The sequence below is a fragment of the Rousettus aegyptiacus genome, unplaced genomic scaffold (assembly GCF_014176215.1).
Source record: "Rousettus aegyptiacus isolate mRouAeg1 unplaced genomic scaffold, mRouAeg1.p scaffold_m13_p_12, whole genome shotgun sequence".
In the NCBI taxonomy this organism is placed as follows: Eukaryota; Metazoa; Chordata; class Mammalia; order Chiroptera; family Pteropodidae; genus Rousettus; species Rousettus aegyptiacus.
Window position 1 is genome coordinate 29,711,847 of NW_023416287.1, and position 20,984 is coordinate 29,732,830.

The window sequence follows — 20,984 nt, forward strand, 5'->3', positions numbered from 1 at the left end:
ATATTTTTTGAATAATTTAGCTCCCCAGAAAGGGGGGGAATAAAAAAAAGTGGTCTACTGAACCATTCAAAGGCTTAACCCAATGTTTTTTCATTGATCACTTATTGATCTTTGCTTTATCCAGATCATAAGAGACATGCTCCAGGGAGTCAGACCAATAAGACATGGTGTGCGCTTCCAGAAGCTTAGGGTCCAGTGCAGTGCTGCTCTGCTTTTAGCATACAGGATTATGGATTTCTAGCTTCTACCCCCAGAAATTCTGATTTGGTAGGTCTTGGATCATGCCTGAGAAATTATCTACCATATGAGCTTCCACATGATGCTGATGCTGTCATCCGCAGATCATACTTTAGTAGCGCTGATCTGAGTGGTGTGTAGGGGAGTTAGGCTGTACAGAAATAGGTCAGTATTGCTAAGGGATAATAAGAAATGCCTTGGCTACTTACTACAGGAGCTTGGATAAGGGGCTTCTAGATCAGTCTTGGGGTGGAAGTTTTGAGCTGGGTTTTGAAGGATGCATTGGAATTATTGAGTGAAGATTGGTAATGCAAGTTGGAGGGAGGGGGCGGGGATGAAAGGAGTTCCAGAGGAGAGAGCAGTGGAGATAGAATGGCAAACAGCTTGATATGGCTCAAATAAAGGGTAAATGTGGAAGAACAAGGCCACCTACTGTGTGCCAGGTATGGAGTGAGGTAATGAACTGGACAGGACCATGAAGTGCTTCATCTGTTAGGCTAAATTACCTGGCTTTTATCCATAAAATAAAGCAGTGACATTGAAGAGATTTGAGACAGACAAGACAACAGTTCATGTATTTGAATTATCTTTCCAAACTCTAAGAAGGATAGACTAGATCAGACTAGAGGCAGGAGGGGAGAGGTTAGGGCTGTGAGTAATGCAAACAAAGACCAAAGAGACCAGGGAATGGAAAGAAGAATGATTCTCGAAACGAGGAGATACCCGGGGTGCGATGGCTGGAGCATCCAGTTAAAAGAGGGCTTGCTAAAATTGGAATGAAACCTCTTGTCTTACATTTATCCTTAAAGAGAGGGAAAGAAATAGTTTTTACTCTACATTTCTCTATAGGTGATTATTGGTTTAGAGGCACCCACCCTTGATTCCAAAATTCTTTTAGGAAGAATGAAAAGCGAGAGTTGACATAGTGTACTGGTTAATAACAGACTCTGGAGCAAGACTGCTCTTTGAAGCTCAGCGTAGCTGCAGTGACTTCAGGCAGGTTACTTAATCTCTCTGGGCCTCAGTTCCCTCAAAAGAGCAGTAACAACTGCCTTCTTCACAGGGTTATTATGACGATTAAATAAATTAATATTTCTAAAGCACTTGTCACAGTACCTGACAAACAGGAAGTGCCATATAAGTGTTGATTAAATGAAACAAAGTATGAAAGGCCACAAATATACTTTCCTCATATCTGTCCTTATGGAAAACCAGGTTACTTTTAGTTTACACATACTTTTAGCAAGTTATTAATGCAGACAATTAAAGAGGCGTTTTGTTGCTGTTTTAAATCACTATGATTGATAGGTAGGGAGTATATAAAGCTACTAAGAGCCGTATTGTTGAGAAATTCTCATATTTTAAACAGATTTCTAGGAAGTACTTCAATGCTGTCATGTTAATGAGAGACAAATGATGTAAATGGAGTCTAGCATATCAGTGCCTTCTATGCCAGGAAATTAATCTAGAACAGGGGTCCCCAATGTCCAGGCCACTGACCGGTACCTGTCCGTGGCCCATTAGGAACTGGGCTGCACAGCAGGAGGTGAGCAGCAGCAGGCCATAGAGCGAAGCTTCATCTTCATTTGCATTTGCAGCCTCTCCCCAGTGCTAGCATCACCACCTCAGCTCCACCTCAGATCATCAGGCATTAGATTCTCATAGGAGCATGGGTCCCTGGTGCCAAAAAGGTTGGCAACTACCAATCTAGAATTTCTTAGAAAATCACTCTGTAAAAGCTCACCAAGAAAGCACCTAAGTGATTGAGAGACATTTTGAAGACATTTTCTAAGAAGAGTCTACTAGTTCTCCTGGAGTCAAAATATACTTTTTTTCCCAGCCTATGGTCTTGGACTATGTTGAATATAACCCTCCAAAATATTTTGAGATTAAAATCAGTTTGGGAATGAAAAGTAAGTTTGACCTTTATTACAAGTGATTTGATTATTACAGAAAATATTTGAATAGCTAATTTTTTTTTTATTCAAGTAAACACAGGTGTGCCAAAAGTGTGGCAACTCTGTGAATTCGTGTGCCCCGACTCTTTTTGGCACTTCACCTCCCCTCAACCGTCCTCCATCTGCAGACCTAACTTGTCCTGAGGTCCTGAGCCAGTGCTGGGGCCTCCTTTGAGGAGGGCCCTGATTTCGTGGAAGTTAATTTCTATTGAAAAATAAGCTTTCAGAAGCCTTGCGCCCCATAGATTCTCATTCAGGGACCCGTCACCTTCACATGAAGCTCAAATAACACATAGCAAACACATTAACCTCAGTAGCACACAGCAGTATCTTTAAGCTCCCAAGCTATGGGTCGTCTTGGCAGCTCTGTGAACTTGACTGAGCTCTGTGAACTTGACTGGGCTCTGTGAACTTGACTGAGCATGAGGGTTGGTTGCTTTCAGCTGGGGTGACTGCTCTGATGGTATCTCAAACCTCCAGCAAGCTAGCCTGGGCATGGTGTCATGGTGATGACGAAGACACAAGAAAATCACCTGGAACAGGAAGAAATATGTAAGTCCTGAGGTTTGGGCTTAGAAGTTATACACTACCATTCATGGGGTGTTCTGTTGGCCAAAACAGAAGTCATAGGCCACTCAGATGCAAGGAATCAGGAATTAGACTCAGCCTCTTTACTCAGAAGTACTGCAAAGCCACATGGCAAGGTCTGTGGATAAAGAGAGGGTTGTCATATTGGGCCACAGCATTTAACCTCAGTTTGGAGGGATCTACATATAGACACTGTGCTCCTTCTGAACCTGGACCCCAGACTCAATGCCTCTTGAAGTTCCCCATGGAGGATCTACTTGCCCCAAAAGCACAGTGAGCATGAAAATTTTACTAAAGATTTTATGGGGAGAGGAGGAGGAATCTCATACTCAAGAGCTTTAACTACTCAAATATCCTTTAGGTGCATCTCCTCCCCACGTAAGTAGTTGGTTCTGCTAACAAGAGTTGCTTTTTGGCCCCAAACCCACGGGCACAGGGGGTTTATCTTCTGAAAATAAGCCATCTATTATCCCTTAGCTTCAGCTTCTCAAACTGGAGCCTTCACCTGCAGTTAGTAAATACCTTGTTAGTGTAGTATTTGTCTTGTTATTTACATCATTTTCATTCTTGTGCGCAGGTTAGCATTGCTGTACAGTTTTACTCAGGAAACTAGGCCCTAGTTAAACAAGAAAAGATTGTGGACGTGGATAGAAAGGAGCCTTTCCCCTCTGTTTTTCTTCATCATCATTAAAGGCAACAGTCCTAGGAAACCTAAGGTGGCTCATGAGCTTCTTCCAGGTAAGGAAAGTAGGGAGAGAATAAGTGTTGGCCCTCAGAGCATCAGGAGGGAAAAAGACAAGTTGGACTTTGATATAACAGCTCGTTGGAGCCAGAGGGAACTGAAGATATAGTTGGCCAAAGCAAGGAGAAATAATGGGGTCTCAGGTTAGCAGGAAACCTCACACAGTTGCTCTATTGGGAGCTTCCCTCTCATGTTTTCATCTCCAGAATTCCTAACCTGGGACCTGCCGCAGTATTTGACTTGAGGAAGAAGCGCAGTAGGTGGAAAACTTTAGGGTGAGTCTACCAGCTGATGGCCCAGGCACATCAGCTGTGCTCCTAAGGTCCACTTGGCAAGAACTTGCTTCATCTGCTCTAGATTTTGTGACCGCGTCACCAAGCCCGCATCAACAGAACAGTTTTCTCATGTGGCCTTTCCATCACTGCTTTGTCACCTCACACATGCTTTTGTAAGTCGGCTCTTTACCCTCTGGTCTTTTGGGAAATATGACAATACCCTTGATCCCGCTTTTCTCTCTGTCCTTCTCCCACAGTACAGAAAGTTTTAATTGGTGAAGTGTCCCAGATCTCTAAATTCCTTACTGAGGAATCATACTTGCTTACAGTTAGTAACCAGCCAGGATCCTGACTGCTGAAAGAGTTGCTTAATCACTCCATTCCTTCCCCAAATTTTAAGTTTATTTGCCATATGGGTTTATGAGAAATCAAGAGAGAAACAGTTCAAGCCATTTCATATGTTTAGGCTTCCAAAATTTATTTTCCTTAAGTAAAGAAATTCCAAAATAGAACAACTATGATATGCTTTAAATATTTCCATATTCACCAATTAGTGTTGTTACCCCTTAGAAAAATTCCATGATGGTAAGTATAGTTTGGGTTGAGGTAACACCCAGGGTGAATGGGAGCCATGTGACATAGTGACTTCCCAGATATTGGCTCTGTCATCCACCCCAATCAGAAAACCGGGGCTGAATGTAAGTATCTCCCAAACCAAACTTCTTAACAGCTGCAAAATGTTAAAGCTTCTCATACCCCTTTCCCCCACCTCCCACTGCAGTCTGGAGGAAGGCACCTCCCTATAAAGACAACTCCCCAGGAGAGCATAATCAAACACAGTGAATGGCATCTCTTTCTAATAAGAGTCCACTGTACAGAATGACTATATGTGCAAGATAACTATTTGGGTGTGTTGTTTGCATGTTTGTGGTGGGTTATTGCTATTCTTAAATGTTTCATTTACTCAGATACAGTTCCAAAGTCAGAAAGGAAGTGAACTGAGTTCTTGCCTATAATTGCAAAGAAACACCCATATTCTTTTCATGTTCAATTATTAGATTGATAAAACCAAATTTCCATATAGACAAGTCACCTTGGCCTCAAACTCAAGAAGACTTCAGAAATGAGCATGGAGGTGACTAGAAGCAGGATGGTGCAGACAAAATAAATCAGGGAAGGAAAGGGGGCGGGCAGGGAAAGAGAGAGCGAGCACGCAAGAGGGGGGATGGAGAGAGAGAGCACGCTCCTGCCTCACCATTTCCCCTGATGGGCAAAGTCGGAAAGAAGGACGAAGGAAAGAAGTGGACTTCCTTTGGGTAAAGAAGTGATGTTCAATAGTGACAAGCCGTGGTAGGGGTGGTGGCTCTCTTAGACTTCCCTGGTCTGCCACCCACACTCTTTAAGGAGCCTTTGTAGGTTTGTCAAGTATTTTGCTTGAGACCCATGAATGACCTCCTCAAGTCTCTTCCTTAAAGGTTTTTCAGCTGCCGGGCCTCCACATAGATCCCAGAGTGCAGGCCAGATCCACCAGCCATTCAGGGTTGAGAAGTGATGTGGGAAACCAGGCCATCCTAGACTCCTCTCTCTGAAGTACTGCCCTTACGCTTATAGCAACTGAAAAGATGAATGGGCTTTGTCCTTTGCCAGAAACACAGTCACGCTCATGGTGGCCTCAGATATACCTGGTGTCCGGAGAATGGTGTCAAAGTTCCCTTACTGCTCTGCTATGCCACCTCTCAGGCTGAGTGAAGTCAGATTCACATGGAGAGCCAGAAATTTTCTTGGCTTACATGCATCCCTCTTTCTTCCATGGATTCATTCTACTGCTGCTCGCTGGCCTCCAGGTATAGCCCGTGAACTTGAGCAATCCATTTATTTCCTGCCCAACACCCATCCCTACATTCATCAGCAAAAATGTTGAAAGCAAGGAGGCTTTCCCCTCACAGGCTGCATTCACCTCACAACTCAAAGACCACTTCATAACAGGTAGGAAAATAGGGAGGGACAAAGCAGGTGGAAGAGCCTGTGGACACCATGTTGTCACAGTGATGAAAGTGGGTGGGAACAAACTGGGGAATATAACCAGGTACCTGATCCTTGACCTGTAGACAAGAAAAGAAAGTGGCTTCTTAAGCCTAAGTATATAAAATGAGCCATTTGGGGGCTTTTCCATGTGACTGCCATTTACACAGGGGTCATTCAGTCTTTCTAAACTCCTGCTAAGACATCTTGGTTAGAAAAACAAATGACCATGTGTGGCTAGAATGCAGTCTTTCCTAGGTCGTTATCAGAGCTGGTCTCTCTTCAATACCATGTTTGATTGGGAGCAGCTCTCAGAATCACTTAGTTTCTCTTGTCAGAGAAGCTTTTTAACTGCTTCCCGTCATTTTGTGCTAACCCCAAAAGGCAGTGTTAAATGGATGCCATCTTTCCAATTTTTTCCCAGAATCATTTTCCATTCTGGTTAACAATGGAAACATTGGCACAATAATTGAAGTAGAAGAGTGGCCAAACATGAATGCTGTGAACCCCCCTAACTGGGATGAATGCATTCATTTACCTGCAGGTCCCCATCATTCTGGATGACACAAGGAAGAAGGAGGAATCACTTTCTGGTATCAAGATAAATTAAAATAAAATAATAAAAGCAAGCCCCAAAGAAGAAGAACCCCATTGTCTTTAGAGAAGAAAAAGATTCGATTTGACACCATTATAGAATTACCACCAAACACAAAATTGAAGAGAATCTTGATAATTATTCAACTGGATGAGGAATACATGGGTCTCCTTGTACAACCTACATTTGTGTATATTTGATAATTTTCATAGTAAAAAATTATTTTATTTTGTGGTAGGAATTGGATCAAAGAACTCATCCATGTCATGTCGTTTCTAGGCAGAGGCCATTTACCATTTACCCCCTAAATTTAATGTTCAATGCTAGCAGGATCCATTCCAGTAACTTACAGCTGAAAGCATGTTTGAAAATAAACTTGGCTTGTTTTAGACACACATGTGAACAAAGTGTTCTCTGACATCATATAACATAGACTAAGGTTTTCACAAAGTCTGGACTTCTGTGTTTTAATCCTTAAATTATGCATCCCGTTAAATGCAGAGATTGACATTTATGCTTAGCTGCTTAAATGAAGACTCTTACTTCATAAAATTCCTAATTAAATGGGAAAAGCACTCTAAATTCTTAATCTTTGTTAATTATATCTGGGAGAAGCCTGGATGTTTAGATCATGATTTCATTAGGACATTCTTGCAGTTCCCCTGGTGGCAACATAATCTAATTTTAGCACATTTTAATTGCCAGTGCAGCAAGAGTTTATGTGGACTAGAGTTGAGTCTGAGATATTCTGGCTTCTGGAAGTAGCACCACCATCCCCTCCATCTAAGACCCTTCATGTAGACATGCCTGACCCTAACAGGTACAGGGTCCCAGGCAACTGTATAAATGACTTTATACATATTATATGTCTAAATGTGAAAAGTTATAAAGCAAGCTAAAAAACTGCTAAGTAAAATATACCGTAGCATTCTACCTTGACAAAGATGACTTTGTAGCAACTGAGTACACATTTCAAATTCTTGGCTCCCAGAGTTCTGCACCCAGGGAATGTGGTGGCTGAGAAGAAGTGGAGGCTGGCTCCTGGGCCCTTGTCCATAGCTCGTACCCTTTCTCTTATAATCCATGATTTTATGTCTCCTTATCCCATACATCCCACTCTGTTCTTCCCAATCCATCAGGGCCCTAGGGGTGCACACACTGTTGGTGTGGTGTGCCCTCATGAGGAAGTGGGCTTGAGGCCATGAGGACAGAGAATCTCAGGATCTCAGGAACTACATGATGCAGAGATTGAGGCATAGGTTCTAGATAGGCATGTCCTCTTGACTGATGCAAAGGGGTTAAGGGGATCTATGGGAAAGAACTTTGTTCTCTCCTCCTCTATCAGGCCTCAAATGTTGAAGTTTCACCCAGGGCTCCATACTGAACCTGTAATCTTTCCTTACTACTTTCATCCTAAGTGATCTCATCTGGGTCCGTGATTTTATATCCCTCATTCAATCATTCAACTACTCTGACCCTCAAAAACTACATGGGATGATAAATGTTTATCATTTTTAAGAACCTATATTTAGGGTAATTTGTTATGTCCCAAGAGATAAGTAATACATATTTTGGCACCAGAAGCGAGGTCAGACTAAAGATGCTTAAAAGATTTTAAGAATATGTCTTCTTACAGATTCTATGGATACAGTATTCTCATGGGTTCAAACCCTACTAGTCTGAGAGGACTCACTCTGCTTCATGTGACTCCAGCAAGCTAGTCTGGGCTTATAAGTAAGAGGGTAATGGGAATCCAAGAGATAAAGAGAAAACACACTAGCACTTTTTAAGCTTCTATTTGTGTCAGATTTGCTATTGCCCCATTGGCCAAAGAGAATCACATGTCCAAGCAAAAAGTCACCTTATAGGGTAATACTCAGAGGCATCTATATGGGCAGTTGTGATAAATTGGGGCTATTAATACAGTTTATATGCCACAACAATCTACTAATGTCACTTTAAATGTGACCAGTTATAGGAAAATTTTCAGGATGACAAACCCCTTATTCACATGTCCCTGTTTTCCACCACTATTTTATCTAATCCAATTTTCCTTGTTTTAATGAATGATTCCTTAAATGTACACAGAATTTTTCATGTTAAATCCTAAATCGATTTGGCCAGTTTTCATACCAGAATTCCTTAGTTACCTTCTTTCATTGGTTGCCAGCAGCTTCCCCTAAGCTTTGATATGCTGTCTAGTAATAAAAGCCTGACTGCTTACAAATACTATTTTAAAAATGCCATTAAATTGTTTACTTAGGACTGCAGATCACTTCTCCCAGCACACACATTTCTTATCTCTCTCTCTTTCTCTCTCTCTCTTTCTTTCTTTCTTTCTTTCTCTCTCTCTTTAAAGCAGAAGGGATATTCAAAAAGAAAATGCAGAATGTTTGCTAGCAGAAACGCCACGATTATCTTTTCCCCCAATTGGAAAGAAATAGTATTCCCTTAATGGTAGCTTTTTGCCCTTTGAAGTCCAACTGCCTATTTTGTACTAGATGATTCTTTTGAAACATTTATAGCTGTCAGGTTGGCTTATATTGCATAGGCTTTCCTTTTTTTTCTTTCCCCTTTTTTTTTTTAAATTAAGGATGATTTTAATGCCCTCCAGTTGCATTTCAGAACAACTTAGAACATAAAATCTGAAAAGCACATTTAAGCAAAACTTGGTAGTGTTTTAACTGAACTCCAGAGTTATGAAGTTGTTTTATTACACTGATAGGTACTGGGGAAGGAATTCCTTGTTATAGGAGCACCTGGAGAAAACAAATTACAGGTGAGTCACAGGCCTTGAAAGTGTACAGTGGACAGTAGCCGACTCTCTTCTCTGAAGGCTTTCTGATCTTAAATAGCGTGGGATTTGGTCTATCAGTGTTTTTTATGTGGAGTTTGAGAAATCATTAGTACTTAAAACATTGACATTGGTGGATTTGACATTGTGGTTTCAAGAATCTTCAAGCAACTTGAAACTCCAGAGCACTTAGTAATTTGTAATTTTGTTGAGGCAGGACAGTTCATCTGAATGTGTTGTGAATCTGACATTTGGGTAACACTTACTCAACCCAGTAGGGCCACCTCATCATTCTTATCTCATTCCATCTATCATCACCCACTTGGAAGCTCTTTTGAGGTTATGGTAGTTGATAGGTTGTTTGTCCACAATGGTTGTATCCATCCCCACTCCCCACCTTTCTCCTATACCCTTCATAATAATTATTGAAGTTCTTTTAGGGTTCCAGTTCTACCCCCTTTCTAGCTTAAGATGGTCTTGATTAATTAGATCCAAACACAGTGATTGGGTTAGGGTGACTTGTGACTTTAAACAAAGCAATCAAGGCAAACTTAGATCTGTGTATCATTTAGCTATTGTTATGTAAAGGGCCACTCCCAAACTCAGTTGCTTTAAATAATAAGCATTTGTTATAACTCTACAAGCCAGCTGTGGTTCTTCTGATCTTAGCTGGGCTTACCTATGTGTCTGTGGTCCATGGCAAGTCAGGAAGTAGCTCTGCTACTCCAGGCCAGACTCTGTCATGTGTATGGAGAGTAGCTGGCTGCAGCTTGATCTAGGTTGGGCTCAACTGAGATGGCTTGTCTCTGCTCCCTGTGGTCTCGCATTGTCTATCAGACTAGCCAAGACTTGTCATTATAGTAGAGACAGGATTCCAAGTTAGAATGAAAATTTGTAATTCTCTCGAAACCTAGGCTCAGAACTAGCACCTTGTCACTTCCGCCATATCCTATTGGCTAAAGCAAGTCATGAGCCCAGCCCAAATTCAGGGGGTAGAGAAACAGACTCTACTTCACGATGAGAGGAATTATAAGCTCACATCACAAAGGGTGTGGTTTCAGGGAGAGCTGGAGAATTAGGGCTATTTGTACAATCAGTCTACCAGAGTCAGAGTGAAATATTGTGATCAAGAGTGACACTTTCTCTCCATGCTCCCTCTTCCTCCCCTCTTTTTTCTCTCTGTCACATGTCTGGCTATCAAGTAGGAAGTACATGGAAGCCCTTAGAGCTGCTTGCAGCCTAATTGCTATCATGATGGAAGCTAGCCTGAGGACAAGGACAACCCACAAGGGAAGACAGACCCAAAGAATTGCAGAAGAAAAGTGCCACAGCTTTCTTGATCATGTGGACATCTGGATCAAGCCAACACTTCCCCTGGGATTTACAGATACTTGTGCCAGTAAATTCTGATATCATTCCAGCCTGCGTGATTGGAATTTTCTCTTTGAAACAAAAAGACACCTAAGTGATACTGCCATTTAACAAAACAGTAGCTATTTCTTCTCCATTAAAATTGCCTTCCCCTAAGGAATTCAGCTGCTGGTGCTTCTACAGAAGTGAGGGGAATGCAGATCTGCAAAGGACAGCTCTTAGTGAGAAAGTCAAAGTTTCCTATAAAGACTGAAATATCTTTTTCAACAGAAATTCACATCTGTGACTTTAATCCTATATTTATGGAATATTCAAGAGTCTGAAAGGGTCACTTAAAATTTTTAGTTATAATTTACTGTCTCTTATGGAAAAAATTACATGTTTCAGTAGACAGTTACTCAAGTTTTTTTTTTTTAAAATATGTCTTTTGAAATACTTTCTCAGTTTATTTTCTCTCTAGTCCCACTAGTCAAGATTTTGTTGACCTTTGCAGTCTATGGCTTATATTAAAAATAACATTGGTATGTTGAATATGCTTTTTAAAAACTGTACACAATCCTTCGTGATGCCAACAATAATTTCTAAGGGACATTGAACTCACACTCTCCTCACCCAGTTTGAGAATTATAACTTTAATAGTATTTGAAAATTTATGGATTCACAAAGGACCTGGAGACTTATCTTTATCTAGTGTTGAGTGTCTACTCACTATTTATTTAAACAATGAATTGACATCTAAAGCTTAGTGTAGTCACCATTGTCCCAATAATACATTAGTAGTTTCGAGTTCCAGTAGAAAGAACCCTGGGAAGGAGCCCAGGCATAGATAGCTTCTAAACCCAGTTGTGGTACCAAATGACTGTGAAGCATTAAGCAAGTCATATAAGGACTCCCTAGGACAGTTACCTTGCTAATTAAGTCGGAATCACTCTTCACCTTAATTTATTCACAGACCTTCAAGTGAAAAGTAGGAAGTTCAAATGAAAAATAGAAAGAAGCACTTTTGGTCTACTTGAACTCAAGATGTAAGAAGTTTAGAGTACAGCCTTAACATCAACAGTCGCAATAAAGACATCTGATACAGCTCTGAAGATACGGTGTCATTTTCACTCCACTGTGATCAGAAATCAGACCTGAATGGAAGCACTCTAAAAGAGCATCAGAAATCATACATAATCTCACATCTGCCTTAATTTTCAGGAAAAAAAATTAGTTTGCCAGAAAAACTACCCCAAATTTTGTGTGTGTTAGGCCTAGTTTAGAGAAGATTGTCATTGTTACAAAGACAGAGGGCTAATAGCAAAGGATGTCTGAGAATCTCTACATTAGCTTAATAATTTACAGGTTTCCATCATGCAGGGCTGCCATGTACAGCTGTGCAGTTTGTATACTGCACAACATCAGAGAGTACTGTTTACATAGTCTGTGATGTGAATGGCTCTTGCGGGGCTTACGCAGGCACGACATATCCACCTGTATGTGGCATCCCTACACTTGAGCCCCCTGTCATTTGTTAATTCGGTTGACACAAGTTCTATCTATTTCAGAAGCTGTGTATCTACTTGCTCTGGCTATCTATCTTGCAGCGTAAGCTTTTCCACATTAAGGAAAAAGTGGACCTGGAATGTCATTATTCCTTAGCTGCTCCAAGGCTAAGTACCCAATCCTGAGGACTTTTTCTCATCAAGCCTCACCCAGGAGGCATGACAACAGAGAGTGGAAAATGGGAGGGGCAGCATCTATTGCAAATCAGCCAATCTCCTCTTCATTTCTTGGGCTATCATTAGCCAAATGCATGCACTTCCTCTCCTTCCTGAGAGAATTGTTTCTCCATCCCAGTAAAGTTTGTTTTCTTAAATACTCATCAAGCCTTTCCCACTATCAATAAATCAGCTCCACTAATAACTGTCACTGCTAATGGAGTCTCTTTGCCCCACTCTTTATATTCCATCCACTCATAAGGAACACTTAGGTTGTCCTCCAAGATAATAATAATAATTGGAAAGTCTATCATTTACTGAGCACTTACTCAGGGCCTGCCATAGTGCTTTCCCTCTTTTGAAAAATGAGGGAATTGAACCTGAAGACACTAAGTTTATTAGGTCAGAGTTGGCACAGGATCCAGGGATTGTCGTCTCCAAAGCCTTTGTTCTCAATCATGTGACTAGGGATTTCATGACTCTATCTTTGCCTGGGGAGGAAGGAGAACCAGCTCTGGACCAAGACATGTCAGCATCATGGCAGCTTCATAATGTATTTACTTTAAATATTGGGTCAATGTTGATTTAAAAGAAAATTTGTTGTAAGGAAAAGGGTAGAGTGGGAGGCCACTGGTGAAAGTTCTAAGTCTCTCTTTCACTGTGTCAAGTTATTCTCTCTAAGTTCCAATCTGCCTCTCCACTCAAAACAAAACAAAACAACCAAAAGCCCTGATGTTAATAGATCCCGATCCCACCATGTTAGAGGGTGGTAGATAAGTGGCAGGAGAGGACTGATTACATTAAGTGCTCACACTGGCTCCACACCCAGCCAGGTGATCTGCTTTAGCCAATGGGACAGTAGCAAATGGTACACAGCAGAGACTTGAAAAGCATGTGTACATGTCTATACCTCTTCTCAGTCCTTACTATGACTCAGAGAACAAGCCGAGGCTGCCCTCCTGGAGTCATTTGAAAAACACATGGTATCAACACAAGCTGTCCTAGGTGAGGCCATCTTAGAGCCCCCAGCCCCCAGCTGACCGGTTAGCCAACTGGGAACACATGAGCAGGCCATGCTGAGATTAGCTGAACTCCAAATGATAGAACCACCCATAAACTTGTAAAAAATAATAAGTATCTATTTTAATCCATAGATGTTCAGGTTGGTTGTATAGCCATAGATAACTGATAGAGTGACCATGGGTTAAAATGGACTACAGACATCTAAGTATTTTCTCCAAGTGGCTATTGGATATATGGATGTTGTATGAGAACAAGCTACACGGAACGTTTAGCTTTCACTAACAGCCACTCATGTAGCCCATAACTTTATTGAGGCTTCTCCTTGCTTAGGCCAAGATAGTATTTGCTTCTCAGGCCCCTGACCATTGGTTGATGCTCGTGGTCCATACAATGTTAAGATTTTGCCTCGGAGCAAAGGTCAGTGCTCATGTTTACTCACAGCCTTGCCTCCACAAACACATCTATTCATCTGTGGACAAAGCCTCCACTAATGTGAAAGCCTTGTGAGGCTGGCACCTTACCCTTAAAGCTACCTGCGTGGATAGTAGCACTGAAAGGTCCAACTGCAAAATGATAAAACAAGCCCAACAGCCAACCTAGACATTTGTAATGTGCTATGTTCACAAGCCCATGCCTATGTCACAGACCCATTCTAAACTTCTCCATTTGTTACTGTGACCTACCAATTACACTCTGTCAATGATCCTCTAGGTTTCTGGGCCAGTTCTCCAGTTGCTGCTGTTTTTCAAGGGAGATCAATAAAGAGTATCGCTCCTCCCCACCTAAATTCTAAACCAACAGAGAAATAAGATTCTAAAAAATGGCAGATAAAAGTGGAGTTTTTAAAATAAAGCTGATTTTGGAGAATGTGGCTTATATCTGTTGGGGAAAAGTGGGTTTCTAAATACTGAATGAACCTCAGACCTAGGCAGACTTAATCACGCGGAAGTGATGGAATGCACTGGGGAGGCTCACGTTTGCTCATAGCCCTTGAGGGACTGAATAAAATGCTTGCTTCTCTTAAGCAGCATTTCCTGTCTCTGGAAAGCATTTTCCCAATATTGTTGTATGGATAGCTTTCTTGTAACTTAGCTCAAATTGACCTTCTGAGAGTGGTCCTCTCTGAGTTCCTGGTCACCGTCCATCATGTTACTCTATATGGCAGTTTCAAACACATCTACAAATTCTTTGACACTCTTCTCATCCCAAGATGGGGCCTAACCTCCCACTCCTTGAATATGGGCCAACCTCGAAGACTGCAGGGGAAATGGCACCGCACAACTCATATAACTTCTGAGGTCCAGTTATTAAAGGTGATAGAGTTTCTGCATTGCCTGCCGGGACACTTGCTCCGGGAGCCCTGAGCCAGTGAGTATGACAGCTGGCTACCTTGAGACTGCCATGCAAAGAGAAAGCCCAAACCACATAGAAAGGCCACAGGCAGGTGCTCCAGTTGGCACTCACAGCCTATGTACCAGGTGACAACCAGCATCAGCCACCAGACATGCACGTGAGACACTTTCAGATGATTTCAGCCTGCAGCCATCAAGCACCCCAGTCTTAGAATCTTTCCAGAGGAGGCCTAGGTATCATAACAGAGATAATCTTCATCATGCCCTGTCAAATTCTATGAGCATAATTAAGTGCTTCGTTTAATGCCATTAGATTTTTGGGTTTGTTAAGATGCAATAGAAATTGGAACACCCTGTTTATAATGTTTTTTCATAGTACTACTTATCACTGTCACAAACTATGCTGTTTATTCGTTGACTTATTTATAGCCTATCATCCCTACTCACCTGTAGGTTAGCTCTGCGAGTGCAGGGACTTGTCTGTCCCAGACCTAGAATAGTGTTGGCATATTGCAGGCAGTCAATAAATATTTGTTGAATGAAGGAACAAACAAATGTCTTTCCCCTTGTAGAACAGAAATAAGAATTTCTGAGAGAGTATTTCAATTCTTTTATTCTTCATCTCCAGGCCTTAGGCAATAAAACCCAGGCTGTTTGCGTGAAATATAAAGTAGACTGTTTCTTTTATAGTATCCAGGCGAACCATCCAGTCAAACAATCCAGTCAAACATTCAGTTATTCATTTAAAGATATGAGCTGAGCTCACCCCATGAGCCAGGCACTATATATAATTCTCACTGGAGACATTGAGGAAGAGAAGACTTAGGCAGTCCTCAAGGAGACATTGCCTAGGAGGGGCATGCACAAATTAGAGGATGGGGAAATGCCTTTATCAGAACATGGCCCCTTAAAAAGCAAGGACAGTGACTGCTGTCCACACATCACCACGTCCTCAGAGCCCTGCTCAGAGCCTGGCACAAAACAGGTGGTCAGTAAATATTTGTTGCCTCTCAAGTAAAGGAAACAGATATTTTTCTGAGCTGGGCAAAAAGCCAAGATGTGTGTCAGAAGGGAAGGGTAAGTAACTATGTGAAAGGGAACTCTTGCTAAATGTCTAAGTAACATTTGGTTCTCACTTGGCATATTCTGCCATCATAAAAAGTCATTGCAGAAGCCAATTTAAAACACCAAGGACTCTGGCACAAACATGCCACTGTTTTTTTAAAGTAAGCCCATTAAAATGACATGAAAAAATAATGGCATCTGCCTCAGGTTTCTGTTTGGAGATGAATTCATGCAATCTCAGCATTTTATCCCAGGCTGCTCCCCTGAGAAGATGCACTAGGAAAGCAATTTGTATCTCTTTTAATGAAAGCAGGAAGCCTTGAAGTCTGTGGGCTGTCCTCTTCCACAGACCCCAAACCGACTGTGGGGAAAGGTGTCGGATCTGAAGATTCTGTGTGCTGTTAACTGCATGTGCTTTTTTTCCCCTGGTATTTCTTGGTATTTACATCTAAGGCAATTCAAAGCCTCTGTTTTTACCGTGAACTTAGAATGCTGAGCCTATTCCTAAGAATGTGCCTTAAATTAATTACAGTAGGGAGAAAATTGGGGCCTATCACCAGAAACAGAGGAAGTACTGAATTACTATTTTTTGAAAGAATGAATAAGAACAACTCATAAGATTGCTTTATGCTTTCCATGGTTTTACATATTTCAAATGCAGTCTCATCCAACCAGACTTTACCAAGATGATTTCACAGAGGGAGAGAGGAAGTTTTTAAAAAGCAACACAGAAAGAAGTCACTTAGTGCAGCAGGCACTGATTTACTGAATCTTTATACATGGTGCTTTTGGCTATATTGCACTTTGGTGACTATATGGACTTTTCTGGATCTTTTTAACCCCAAAAGTATTAACAGCAGAGAAGTCAAAGATGGGGCTCAGCCAGAACACAGACAAAAGTAGGCATATCGTGGGCAGCATTGCCTGGGGAAAGTGCGAATATCAAAATAGTGATCTCTGAACATCCTCAGCATTTCAACATTGCTCGCTCATGTCATTTGATCCTCAATAACATGCCCAATGGTTTTTGTGTGTGCATCTTATCACCTTTCTAGGAAGCAGTCTGATATGATATCTGAGGGAAGACATGGGTGTTTAAGTCAGAAAGTTCTGTATCCCAGATTTTGTAAGCCTCAGGTTCCTCATTTATAAGTTAGGAACTATCACACCTATATTATAGAGTAAGTGTGAAATCACGTTATAATGTCTGTAAAGGAGTTTGTATGTGGTCTGCCACAGAGTAAGGTAAACAAACATTAGTATCCTGTCCTGATTTTTAAGCCAGGATATAAGACCCTTGAAGACAGAAAGCTGGCACTGTGCTTTGCATATGAGATTTTATGAATATTTATTGAATGAGTGAATGCATGAATAACCATGGGATGAAATAGCTTATTAATCAGGGTAGTTCTAGCAACAGAAACAAATATATTTCAATGGATTACCAGAATAAAATGTTATTGCTTACTTACCTAAGAGTCCATTTTGGCTGTTCCAATCAGCAGATGGCTTTTGCCACAAGTCGCTTCATGGACCCAGGCTGTGTCCAGCCATATAATGTGGGCCTTGGTATTTTTGTAGCTCAAGCCCAACTGCTTTTTAATCCCCAGCCCGGAATGGCAGGGACACTCACCACTTCCATTCACATTTGACTAGAGAGACTTGATCATATTACCACACCTTGGTTGCAAGGGAGGCTGAGAAATAAGACCCCTCATTAGGCATCTGCCTTTCAATTGCACACTAGGAAAGAGGGAGCTAAATGTTACTGCCAGAATAGTTTTAAAAAGGAAGGAGACAAAAAAAGGGAAGGAGCCAGAAACTTAGAGATGGTTGAACAGATGATAATTTGAGTAGCAGGTTCTTCTATACTATGCTTTAACAGGAGACCTCTTTTAATAATTGGCAAACTCAGATGCCTATAAGAAACAGGTGACAAAATATAATGAGTCATGTGTAGGTCAGTGCGGATAAAAGGAGAACCGCAGTGAGTTAGTGAGTGCTTACCTCTTTATCTCAGGATTCTTAAGCAGGGAGTTAGTTGAATTCATCATACTCCTCCATTCATGTCATAGATCCAGGCTGAACAAAAGCCCTATTTTAACTAATTTTGTTTTATTTTTTCTTTTAATTCAATTATAACATATCTACAAAAATGGGTAAAATCTTAAGTGTACAGCATGATGAATTTTTATAAACTAAACAGACTTAGTGCAATCAGTACCCAGATCAAGAAAGAGAGCATCTTCAGTATCCCAGAAGACTTTCCAATGCTCCCTCCCAGTCAGATCTTCTGATATTTCAAAATAAGCTAGAAGTCTGAAATTTGAAGTATTTCCCCCTGATTTTTAAGGTATTGTGTTGTAGACATGTAAGACATATTTGTAGGCTAGCCCTGGTTTAAGACAACCAAGCTGCCCAGCGGTCCCTCCACTGGGGGAGGGTATGTTTATTAACCACTGTGTCTAACAAACCACTCTCAAATGCAGTGGCTTAATATAATAGACATTTGTTATTTTCCATAGGTCTGGCTAGGCTCCCATAAGCCTCGTAGACATTTGTAAGGTCATCTGGGAGCTAATTGGTCTAGAATGACCTTAGCTAGATGGCTAATCTCTGCTCCATGTGGTGTCTCATCCTCCGGCAAGTTAGCCCAGGCTTGTTCACATGGTACATGGGCAAAATTTGAAGCCTATACTTAGAGGCAGGGGGGAGGGTCAGAGTCAGAGATAGAGACATGATGATGGAAGCAGAGGTCGGATTGATGTAGCCAAGAATCAATAAATGTGGACAGTCTCTAGAATCTGGAAAAAGCAAGGACTAGATTCTTCCTTAGAGTTTACAGAAAGAATAAATGCAGCCTTTGACTTTAGCCTCAAAAGACCCCTTTCAGACTTGGGACCTCCAGGACTGTAATATAAGTTTGTGCTACTTTAAGCTGCTGTTTGTGGTACTTTGCTACAGCAGCAACAGTAAGCTGATCTACCATGTTCTTGCCATGTTGCAGACTCTGTGGATATTCTTTCATGGTTGAGAATATCACCACCCAAGAGCCAGGCAAGCAGGTCCTGCTTTGGACCTGCACCTCAGAGACAGTCCTTCTCTGGCCCCTCCCTAGCTGTACTCTGCATAGAACCAGGGGTCTTCCAGGCCCATGCTACTCCAATTTGGTTTGCCCAACAGCAGTGGCAGCACCACCTAGGTTTTTGTTAGGTGTGTCAAGTTATGAGTCTCACCTCAGATCTACTGAATCAGAACCCCTGAGAGTGAGGCCCAAGAATTCATGTTTTAACAAGCTCTCCAAGGATTCTTAAGTAGGTTTAAGACTGAGAACCATTGCTACCCAGAGTCTATAGGGTTTGTCCTTCTAATGATGGACTATGCTAAAATGTAACAGCCTGGAGCCTAGGAGCTGTTTGAAGATTGTTGGGAGATGATCAAGTTTAGTTATAAACTTGGATTGATCCATCTGTATCATTGAACAAGAGGTCGTGGTTGTGCTGGAAGGGGTGAGGAAAGGGAGAGAACGGAGATTGGACTCGATTTTGTATTTAATATCTTGTTTCCAGGAACAACTTGTCACAACAATGAATTAAATTGGGTAAAGGGAAGGTGCTTTGAAAAGTGCCGAATTCTGTAAAATTGGAAATTATGATTGTCATCTCATTCAGGAATCAAATGAGTGCAATAATACAAATACTTTTAATAATAGTCATATTATAATTATAATAGTTATCTTCTTCCGTCTGGTTTTGCAGAAGCAGAGCCTGAGATAAGGATTTATGTGCCACGGTTTATTAAGCATCTACTCTCAGGGGGAACTTAAGAGGAGGGGAAGCAGGACAGAAAAGGGGAGGAAGCCAAGCAAGGTGGCAATCACAGGCAAAATCTCTGGCGTCATTCTGCTCCTAAGGGCAAGGGAACCAGGCTTTCTGACTGCTGACCCCAAATTGTCTGTTTGGGATTAACACCCGGCAGGTGGGCTCCCTGCCTGTGCAGGTAAAGTGGCTTCAGTAGCCCAGGGACAGGCCTCTGAAGAAGGTTTCAGGTATAAGCTGTTAGCAGCAAAGCACACACAAGTTGGAGGGTGAGCACCCAGAACCAGCCCATGGGACTCAGAGGACCTGGATGGGGCACTAAAAAGTCCCCTTCCGCTACCATGAGCCCTTGTTCCATGCCAGGCACTGTTCCCAGTGCTTCCTTTGTATTTATTCATCAGATACTTACCAGATAAGGATAGTCACCATCCTCAGTTTATGAATGTGATACCTAAGTTACAGGAAGATTAAGTAATTAGACCAGGAGCCACCAGAGGTAAGAGGTGGCAGAACTGAGATTCAAACCCAGACACCGAAGTCCCCAGCCATCTCTGTTAATGGTCCCCTCTTGCCTCTGCTGTCCCATGGGCCCCACTTACTTTCCCAGCCTTGGGCTCCTTTCAGGAACAACATTTCTTTTAGGGGCAGCAGGAAGGTGGTTCTCTAAGTTTTATTCACCCAAGAAATCAGAATGAGGCTTGTGAAGAAAAGGGAATTTTTTATCAACCAAGAGAGAAAAATCATCTCAATCTATATGCTTAATTAGGTCAGATACCCATTTTCCTCCGAGTCTTTTCTAGTTCTTTGAAGTCAGCGAAAGCCCTGGGCATTGGAGAGGGGAAAAAAGTGGAAAGAGAATTGGGAAGAAACCTCCTACACACACAGAAAAAAAAAAAAAATCAATCGTCAATCCTCTTTAAAAGTTGAATGCAGATAAAGTCAGCTATCAATCTTATCAACATGGAAAAAAGATTCTTAAAATTAAAACTAGGGCAATTCCCTGAAGGAGGGAAATCTTCCATCCATCTGAAGACTTTCCTACCACGTTAAGAGCCTCCCTTCCTACTCTCTTACTAAAATACTGATTTTGTTTGCGGTCAATTCAAAGACTTCTTGATGATTTAGATATTGTAGGTAAAGCAGAAGACTTAAAATATAGATTGAAAATTTCAAGGAGATATGAGGGCAGTCGCCATGGGGCAAGCAGGATGTGCTGGGAGGGTGAGTGTAGACGTGGTATGTCAGGAGGTCTGGCTTCCTCGTAGGCTCAGCCCTGACACTCGCTCCCGTGGCAGCTCCAGGCTGGCACCATCCAGGCCACCTTTCTGTGACTACAGAAATATTCTGTACCTCTGCCGTTCTATACAGCGGCCTTTGTGACTACTGAGCACTTGAGACGTGATGAGTGCAGCTAAGGAGCTGAATTTCTACTTTAATTTAATTT